This window comes from Triticum dicoccoides, chromosome 6A (genome assembly GCF_002162155.2).
Source record: "Triticum dicoccoides isolate Atlit2015 ecotype Zavitan chromosome 6A, WEW_v2.0, whole genome shotgun sequence".
In the NCBI taxonomy this organism is placed as follows: domain Eukaryota; kingdom Viridiplantae; phylum Streptophyta; class Magnoliopsida; order Poales; family Poaceae; genus Triticum; species Triticum dicoccoides.
Window position 1 is genome coordinate 13,204,713 of NC_041390.1, and position 8,813 is coordinate 13,213,525.

Genomic DNA, 8,813 nt, shown 5'->3' on the forward strand with positions numbered 1-8,813 from the left:
TAGGTGAAAAGATAAATGAAAATGGATGAAAAAAGGGGGAACACTAAAAACTATAGATTACTACCAAAGCCTATCGCATGGCATTGCTGCTTAATAATGGTTTATGAAGATACATATTTTAGCTTATTCTTTTATATAAATACTCATGCAGCGGAAACACGATGGTAGAGAAAACCACCAAGATAGGAATTCTAGCCGCGCAAATGCGCGGGTCACCCCGCTAGTTAAGTTAATGAAAACAGAGTAACACCTTAAGCAAGATGACATGATGTAGAGGGATAAAGTCATGCAATATGATAAAAACCCCATCTTGTTATCCTCGATGGCAACAATACAATATATGCCTTGCTGCCCCTTCTGTCACTGGGTAAGGACACCGCAAGATTGTACCCAAAGCTAAGCACTTCTCCCATTGCAAGAAAAACCAATCTAGTAGGCCAAACCAAACTGATAATTCGAAGAGACTTACAAAGATAACCAATCATACATAAAAGAATTCAGAGAAGATTCAAATATTGTTCATAGATAATCTTGATCATAAACCCACAATTCATCGTTCTCAACAAACACACCGCAAAAAGAAGATTACATCAAATAGATCTCCATGAGAGAGGAGGAGAACATTGTATTGAGATCCAAAAAGAGAGAAGAAGCCATCTAGCTACTAACTATGGACCCGAAGGTCTGAGGTAAACTACTCACACTTCATCGGAAGGGCTATGATGATGATGTAGAAGCCCTCCGTGATAGATGCCCCCTCCGGCGGAGCTCCGGAACAGGCCCCAAGATGGGATCTCGTGAGTACAGAAGGTTGCGGCGGTGGAATTAGATTTTTGGCTCCGTATCTGATCGTTTGGGGGTACGTAGGTATATATAGGAGGAAGGAGTACGTCGGTGGAGCTTCGAGGGGCCCACGAGGCAGGGGGCGCGCCCTCCACCCTCGTGACCGCCTCTCTTCTTTCTTGATGGAGGGTCCAAGTCTCCTGGATCATATCTGATGAGAAAATCATGTTCCCGAAGGTTTCATTCCGTTTGGACTTCGTTTGATATTCCGTTTCTTCGAAACACTGAAATAGGCAAAAAACAGCAATTCTGGGCTGGGCCTCCGGTTAATAGGTTAGTCCCAAAAGTAATATAAAAGTGGAAAATAAAGCCCAATATGGTCCAAAACAGTAGATAATATAGCATGGAGCAATCAAAAATTATAGATACGTTGGAGACGTATCAGTTGCATGGACGTAATAAAAGTGACAATCTCCATTAACTGATGAATATATACATGATATATATATATATATATATATATATATATATATATATATATATATATATATATATATATATATATATATTTCTTATGTGTCCAGTAGCTAGGCAAGATGAGTGATCGTGCGTGGATGTACATCAGTCACACTAGTCAGAAAGACATGACCATTGAATGGTTAACAAAAACCAAGGGGTTTTTGAGAGCCGCATTTGCAAATGGCCAGAGGACAATCGGGTGCCCCTGTGCTAGGTGCAACAATCGGCACAAGAGGACAGAGGATGAAATAGGCAAACACATGTAGAAGAGGGGTTTTACGCCAGGTTATATGGTGTGGACATTTCATGGCGAGCCTGCCCAACATGCCAGAGCGAAGGTGCTATGTCGTCGCACCGACGAGCATGGTACCGGGATGGAAGACATGGTGCAAGACTTTGATGATGCTTGGGACTCGGACGATCAGATGGAGGAATCTGCAAAGGCCTTCAATGAAATGTTGGAGTCTTCAAAACGTCCTCTCCATGAGTACACTGAGCTTTGTTAGGTGGGTGCCATCTCACAAATAATGCTCTGAAGGCTCAATTCAACTTGGGCAGAGAATGGTACGATGCGATGATGACAGTATTTGGACGTTTTCTACCCAAAGGCCATGTACTACCTGCAAACCTGTACTAGTCAGAAAAAATCCTCCGTGCTCTTAAGATGCCCTGTGAGAAGATACATGCCTATGAGAAAGGATGTGCCTTATTTAGGCTTCAGTATGCGAACTCGAACTATTGTCTCATTTGCAAGTCATCCAGGTATGTTGTGGTAGACAACGGTATGGGTGAGAAGATGTAGACCAAAATCCCCATTAATGTTCTTCGGTATATGTAAATCATACCAAGACTTCAACCTCTTTTCATGGTTGAAGAGACGGTCAGACATAGGACATGGCACAAAACGGGTAAAAGAACCAAACTAGATGCAGATGGGAAGCTGATGATGGTGCACACATCGGACGGTGAAGCATGGAAGCGCTTCGATGCATTACATGATGACAAAGCGGCAGATCCGAGGCATCCTCGAGTCGCCTTCAACATGGATGGGTTCAGTGTGTTTGGTCTGATGGCAGCCCAATACAGTTGTTGGCCCGTATTTGTCTTTCCACTCAATCTCCCCCCGGACAGATTATGCAAAGAAAGAACATTTTCCTGACGTTGATAATTCCAGGGCCCAACTATCCGGGGAAGAATATGAATGTGTACATGCAGCCGCTGAAGGACAAATTGCAAGAAGCCTGGGATAATGGGTTCAAGACATACGACGCCTTTAGCAAACGGAAGTTCATAATGCGTGTCTGGTACATGTACTCGACGCATGACTTGCCATCGTATGCGCTATTAATTGGCTGTTGTGTGCATGAAAGGTTCTCGTGCCCCACATGCAAGGGAGCTCTTGAGTTTCGTTGGCTTTAGGCCGGTCGCAAGTTTTCTTGCTTCGACATGCATAGACAATTCCTGGATCCTCACCATAAGTTCTGGAAAGACAAGAAGAACTTCATCAAAGGTAGAGTTATCAAAAACTCTGCACCACCTGTGTTCACAGGCCAATAGACCATGGATCAGTTAAACTCTCTCGAGCAGGATCCAGAGCGTGCAGGGTATTTCAGGGGGTATAATTCGAAACACGCCTGGACTCACAAGACATGCTTGTGGGATCTGCCTTACTTCAAAGACCTCCTTTGCCCACACAAAATCAATGTGATACACACTGAAAAGAATATCGCCACGGCATTTTTTGGTACATTGTTCGGCATAGAGGGGAAGTCAAAGGATAATACTAAGGCTAGAGTAGATCTGGAGGCGCTATGTGATAGACCGTTAAAAAACATGAAAGAACCGAAAGGGAAATAGAACTTGATGAAGCCAAAGGCATGGTTCAATCTTGGAAGGCCAGCTATGAGGGAAATTATCTCGTGGGTGCAAAAGCAATTGATGTTCCCCGATGGGTATGCAGCGAATCTAAAGAGAGGAGCGAGTCTTGATAAATTGAAAATATTTGGCCTCAGGAGTCATGATTGGCACATATGGATTGAGCGGGTAATGCCGGTGATGTTGCGTGGCTTCATCCCTGAGGATAAATGGCTAGTATTGGCAGAGCTGAGCTATTTCTTCCATGTCCTTTGTGCGAAAGAACTATCGCCTACTCTGCTAAAAGAATGGAAGAGTTGGCGCTAGAGTTGATCTGCAAGTTAGAGAAAGATCTTTCCGCCGGGCTTCTTTAATCCAATGCAGCACTTGATTTTGCATCCCCCAACCGAGGCAAGATTGGGGGGGGCGTGTAAAATCTTTTGGGCTACGCAACTAAGAGGATGCAGAAGACGCTACGAGAAAAATGTAAAAATAAACGTAGAATTGAAGCATCAATGGCAGACGCATTCATTACTGAGGAGGCGGCAAACTTCGTGATAGGACATACGAAGACAAAAATCGTCATTTGCATAATCCGAAGCCTCGGTACAATGCTGACGACCCTAAAAAGGGTGGATCCAACCTTAGCCTATTCAAAAGGGATCTCGCACCAGCCAGTGCTTCTAATTCCTTAATGTTGGATTTGAAAGAATGCCAGATCATTTCGTTGTATATCTTCACCAACCTAACAGAAGTGCGTCCGTACATTGAGTAAGTTTTCGGTACATTGTTTCGCAACTTCTAATTCCTTTGAACTTCTCTTATTCCCGGATAAATTTGATACAGTCGATACGTCGCCAAATTCTCAAATGGTGCGGTGATCCAAAAGGATTCCGTCGAAGAGTATGTGCTTCTGGCAAAGCATGCACTACTAGGAAAAGGCCTACTAATGGCGCACTGGTTTTGCCTACTAATGGTGCATTACCAGTGCGCCATTAGTAGCACGCCACTAGTATATCTTACTAATGGCGCACCACAGGTGCGCCATTAGTATTTGGTATACTAATGGCGCACCAACTAGTGTGCCATTAGTATGTAACAGCATGCGCCACTAGTATATTCATACTAATGCTGCATTCTCTGTTGATGCGCCATTAGTATCCTTTGGCATACTAATGGCGCACCTGGTGGTGATGCGCCATTAGTATGAATATTTGGTTTTTTTCCTTTTATGATTTTTGCGTAGGTTACAAAATATATTATTAGACAGAATATAAAATATATTATTAGACAGAATATAGACAGCAGCACACATCAACATCAGATTCATCAAATAGAATAGAAGATTAGTCTCCGAATACAATTCATCATATTAGTCTTCGAATTCAAAAGACCGAACAAAGATAAACCATTACAAGTCTCAAGACCGCGAGTATCGAGTTTGTCGGAAGTAATACTAATCCTAACAAGTCCTACTAATCATCATCATACAACTTCTACTCGTTATTCATAACAAGTCATACGATCATCATCTTGATAGTCTTCGAACCAACCCTACTTAATTGTTCTTATCACATGATCATCAGTATTAGGCAGGACCTAAATACCCTATTTAAGCTAAAATAGCATAAAACAATATAGACCCTGACTCTCCATTATGGAGAATGGAGAACATCCTGTCTCCAATTCTTGCGCTTCGCTTCCTTTTGCTTCCGAGAAGCTCCTTACGACTGTCCATACATTTTTTCCATCCTTTGATTTTCATGTCTCCACTTCTTTTAGAAATCTTGTATGGACAGTTGAGATTCGTAGGACGACCTGGCTGTATGTTCAAAACATTAACACTACCTTTCAAATACATCATATGAGGCACACAATTCTCTGGGATTATCTGTTGAAAAACATAGTAATAACTTCATAGTTAGCAATGATATACTAGTTTTAGAAGTATGCAAAAGATGCACAGATGTCGTAATAGTAAAAATCTTACCAGGGTATCTCCATGGTAGTTACCGTAGTTGAACACATGCACTAGTGGCACATATTTACCATAATGTTGAGGAGTTTGATTGTAGATATTGTAATTCTCAATGTGAGTACAAAATCCGACCAAATGATTTTTCTCCTTGTAAGTTGTTAATTCGGAGCCATCGGTGTAGTGGGTTTTGTCTACCACCTCCCGCACATTCTTTGAACAATAAAAATAAGCTGTCAATGGAAATAAGCTGTCAACTATTTTGAAATAAACAATATAAATTAGCTAATAACTATGTTTGAGAAACTCACATAGCGGTAGAACTGGAGGCGTATCAACAAGGACCCAAATGTCCATATTGTCTTGGTTGATGTCAGGATTACCAAGATCCATGGTGATAAGCATACCCTCATCAAAACCATACATCTTGCAAAATGCTTCCCAATTTTTGCAACCAAAATGGGTTACGCTCTCAGAATTATATAGATTTACTTCAAAGTCCACATCGTGATGAGTCCTTAGGTGAATTTTCTTTGTTTCAGAAATTTCATGGTCTTCAAAATCCATCCTCTCCAAGACATAGCCTCTTGCATGGCATGGGATAAGCTATACTCGAATTGTAAAAGATGAAAATTACACGTTGAAATAGTTGAAGTCATGCTTAATTATGAAAATAACACTTGTCGTCGTTGTGTACCGTTTCAACTTCGAAGGTCTCCTCGAGCTTAATGCTGAAGCGCCGATCATCGTCCAGGTGAGGCATGTCGCACAGACCTCGATCGTCGTGGCACCAGTCGCACTCCGCCGGGAGACTTTCATCGTCCGATGATGATGACGACATATCCTGGGACAGCTCCCAGAATTTCTTGCCGCCCGAACCACCGGCCTCATCGTTGTGGGCCATGTTTCGCTCTAAATAGGAAAAAAGTTTGGTCAAAAAGTTGGTTATTGTCAAGGAACAAGATCATGGTCTCATCATTTAGGGTTTGTCGACACCGAGGCACCCTAAAATCCTAAGCTTTCATCATTTAGGGTATGTCGATGCCGAGGCACCCTAAAAGCCTAAGCGTACATCATTTAGGTTCTCATCGACACCGAGGCATCCGGGGCAGCCAAGTTAAGTTTTCATCATTTATGGTTTATCGATGCCGAGGCACCCTAGGTTGGGCCTAATCACTTGGCACTAATCACTTGGCTCTATTGCCACCTAGGTCGACGCCGAGGCACCCTAAAAGCCTAAGCTTTCATCATTTAGGTTTTTATCGACACCGAGGCACCCTAAAAGCCAAGGTTTAATCATTTAGGGTTTGTCGACGCTAAGGCACCCTAAAAGCCTAAGCTTTCATCATTTAGGGCCGGGGTATATTAGTACTTAATCAAGTAGCAGATGGTCTAACTAAGGGTTTTGGAGTCAAGGAACATAATTTAGCTTGTAACAAAAGATGGGAATGATATCTATCTATCACCAATCTTGACTGGGAGTGTTGGGCTGAGCATAACAGGGTGATAATGAAGCATTAGTAGATTGCATCTTACATGTCCAGCTCTACTTTCTCGTGGCTTTTTGTCCCACTGATTGGATATATATTGCATGTACACAGAATTTCTCAGATAGAGGAATACAACTAGTTTCCAATAATTGCCAAGGAACAATTTTGGAAATCTACAGATTAAGTACTAAGATACCCCGGCCCATGCATTAGTCGCAAGTACCCCATATGCCCTATTTTTAGCAAAGTCATGCTAAAATTCATGGAAAATTTCAGCATGACCTTTGCTGAAAATAGGACATATGGAGTACCCGAATTTGCCGAAACGGAAGTTAATCGACATTCCGGCAAACTCAAGGGCCTCTCGGGGTACCTGCAAAATCATTGAGCAGGAAGCCCCCAACAGCACCAGAAGTATATGTAACAAAAAACAGGTGACAAAACTTGCACACCCCTCTCCGCTTAACGAGGCATGGAAACAGTGCCAGGACAGCAACCAAACACTGTCCAGGCACAGTTTAGGGAGGCTCCAAGCCTGACACAATTTAGTGTGGACACTATCCAAACAGACCCTAAATGACTGGGGATACTTGTAAAAACTTAGTTTAACTCCTTTCACACATAGATAAGCAGTTGGGAAAAAGACACAATTTCCTGTAAGAACTTGAAAAAGAAACTACGCCATATGTACTTCAAGACTTCAAGTATATAGCTATAAAAAATAGTTCATGCATGTATGAGCCGTGGATCGTGCTGTTTGCGAAAAGAGTAAACCCATAGGGGGCAACTTACCTGTTATTTCAGGCTAATTGTATTAAAATTTCAAGCAACTACAATGAGACATGTAAAAAAGGTGCTATCTCTCTCTTGTGCTATCTCTCTCTTGCAAAAAAATGCAGTTCCTTTAAAGTTTCAAATTTGCACTTGCATTGCATTTAAACATGCCCATTGGTTGTGGGTGAACCATTCAGAACAATCAGCCATGGCAATGTCACATTTCAGCACCAAAGTGGCGTGCACTTCTTTTTAGTTGAACTTTTTTTAATAGACAAACAACCAAATGCTCAGAACTACTACTACTACCACTAGATCATTTTCCTCTAGAACAGAACCAAACATTTTTTAATATAAAAATACGCAGTTCAAAGATTTTGGCACAAGAAGTCCAGTTCATGTCGTACCAACAGTGCTTGAAGATCGAAGTTGTAGTTGTGAGCACTTGCAGATTCTTCAGCAGTTAAGCCACGGTAAAATGAATCCTACAAAACTAAAGGCCATACTGAAAATCAAGCATGATTCTACTGCAGGATCCCTAGCAGGCTCGTAACGCAAAGCATTTCCAATCGCAGAAGAGGAGTACTGGGGGAAGGATGCGCGTACACTTGAGGGAGGCGGTGTACTGGGGGAAGCAGGAGGAGTCGGTGATCCGGGCCGCGCTGGGGTAGGGCCGGAGTTGAGGTGGAGCGGAGACCGGAGTTGAGGTGGAGCTCGAACGAATCCTTCAAGACGGCGTAGCAAAGCTTGGCGTAGCTCCTAGGCACGACGACGGAGCATGGGGTGGTCGGTGGCCGCGGTGACGCGCGGTGGCCGCGCTAGGGGAGGCGGGGGCCGCGGAGGGTTCGGCCGGCTGGGCGCGGCGCGGCGGAGGGCCGGCAACGGCGTCAGGGGCAGCGCAAGACCATAGTGTTGGCGGCGTAGCCGACGGCGTGCAGGCGCGGCGGACGGAGGGGGCGGAGCAAGGTGGCGGCGGCGTAGGGTTGGGGTCGAGTGCGGGATCTGGCGAGGGAGGGAGGGAGGCCACAGTGCGAGGGGAATAGGTGGAGTGGGGGAGGGTTAGCAATGGCGCACCTCCCCCTAGTGCGCCATAAGTACGACGATTCTAATGGCGCACCTCCCCCTGGTGCGCCATTAGAATTTTGTTTCAATTACTAGTTTAAATCATGACAGTAATATTTTTTTATAAAAAGAGTAATAATTTTTTAAAAATGTCATCAAATTTGTTATTTGAAAATATTTATGAATATGAAAAAATATCATCAAATTTATTATTTGAAAATATCATCAAAATTTTTATTTGAAAATATAATCAAATTTGTTTTTTTTTGCAATTTTAGTTGCATTCATTTGTGACGATGGAGCGGGCCGGGGAGGGTGCTGGGGAGAGGGTGCGGTGGGTTGTCGGCAACGGTGGA